Genomic DNA, 1,452 nt, shown 5'->3' on the forward strand with positions numbered 1-1,452 from the left:
GTCTCTCTCTCTCTCTCTCTCTCTCCCCCCCCCCCTCCCTCTCTCTCTCTCTCCCCCTCTCTCTCTCCCCCTCTCTCTCTGTGTTTATGTATTTTTGTGTGTGATTGTAAGTGTGGTGTGTGTAAAGATAGTATTAGTGGGTGGTTGGTGGGTGCTCTGGTGTGGTCTGCTCCTTCTCTCCTATTCAACATCTATCATCCTTATCTTTCTCTTCCTTCTTTTTGTGTTTGTTACTCTCTTGTAACACTAACACCTCTAATCTTCGGCACTTATATGAACTTATTGTGTTGCAAGTGTTAACTCTTTCGAAAACTGAAAACAAAAGACAATTTTACTGTATGAATAGGGCGCTTTGGCGGCAAGCGTAAGGGTATGCGTGGTACCCAAGCCCGATCTACTTTTACTTTCTTTACCACCCAGAAATTTGCCGGTAGCAGTCTGATTAACGCAACATTTGTAACATACAGGTTGTGCATTACAAATCATTACAGACTTTTAAGCAACAGGTAACAAATCGAGAAACCCTAAGTCAGAGACAACATAGATACCCACGTCTCCATCTTCTCTGTTCAACCACCACGGGCAAAGACTGGGCGAGACAGCTGATTACGAACGAACAAACAAATCGGCAAACTATGGCCCTACTTCTTAAAAGAGATATTGAGGCTACGCACACGGTTACCGTGTATGCGACATTGAAACTACAGTCAAACCTGTGTAAGACGGCCACCCATTGTCAAGAAGAAAAGTGGCCGTATAAGACAGGTGGCCGTCTTAGGCAGGACTGATCAAGATGAAGAAAACAAACCATTCCTATCTGAGGTCCCAATCGAAAGTAGCCGCATTGTTGTTGTTTTTGTTGTTATTGGCAGTGGTGGTGGTGGTTTGTATTTTGTTTATTTTGATTTTGCTGATTTTGCACTAGATCTAGGGTGACAATAAAACGAAATGCATCAGACGAGGAAGACCGAGTGCCATGTTAAAACATACACACGGGACGCCACCACTCGGAGAAGGAGCGACGCTTCTGTCACAAGTTCATGTTGACGTCCTCTGTTACTTTGTTACAGACTGGGTAAACAATGACCACTCATCTCACTTACGGTTTGTGTATGAGTTCTGGGCGGGGCTTATGGGTTTTATGAGGGATCACACGCTTACCTCACCAGCAGCTGAAAATTATTAACTATTGGTCAACAGTGGGAGGGGACTATGCAATATGATCAGTTTGAGGGACTACCTAACAACAAGGACAGGTGATTGAATTATGACGGCTCGCCCACAACGCCAGGGGCCAGTGCACAATTTATGACAAAACGTAATCGAGTCACTAAGGTGGCCGTCTAAGACAGGTGTTATTGCTTACTGTGATAGGGGTTGTGTGTTAAAATATGGTGGCCGCGGCCGCGTTGGACAGGTGCCCGTTTTACACAGTTAAATTATTTAGAAAAA

At 44.5% G+C, this 1,452-nt stretch overlaps 1 protein-coding gene across 8 annotated transcripts in view; it reads right to left on the minus strand.

The window, feature by feature from the left end:
* LOC101851116 (putative ankyrin repeat protein RF_0381) overlaps positions 1-1,452 on the minus strand; it is a 17,447-nt gene that overhangs the window by 11,690 nt on the left and 4,305 nt on the right. The window contains exon 1 of one of the 8 annotated variants that reach the window (XM_005095760.3): positions 553-655. The exons of 6 other annotated variants lie outside the window; for them this stretch is intronic. The gene's annotated coding sequence lies outside the window, so the exon portion shown is untranslated. Of the gene's footprint in view, positions 1-548; positions 656-1,452 lie in introns of those variants that run through there. One more of the 8 variants, XM_005095764.3, reaches the window with a different exon arrangement.

Source organism: Aplysia californica, unplaced genomic scaffold (genome assembly GCF_000002075.1).
Source record: "Aplysia californica isolate F4 #8 unplaced genomic scaffold, AplCal3.0 scaffold00113, whole genome shotgun sequence".
NCBI classification, from domain to species: Eukaryota; Metazoa; Mollusca; class Gastropoda; order Aplysiida; family Aplysiidae; genus Aplysia; species Aplysia californica.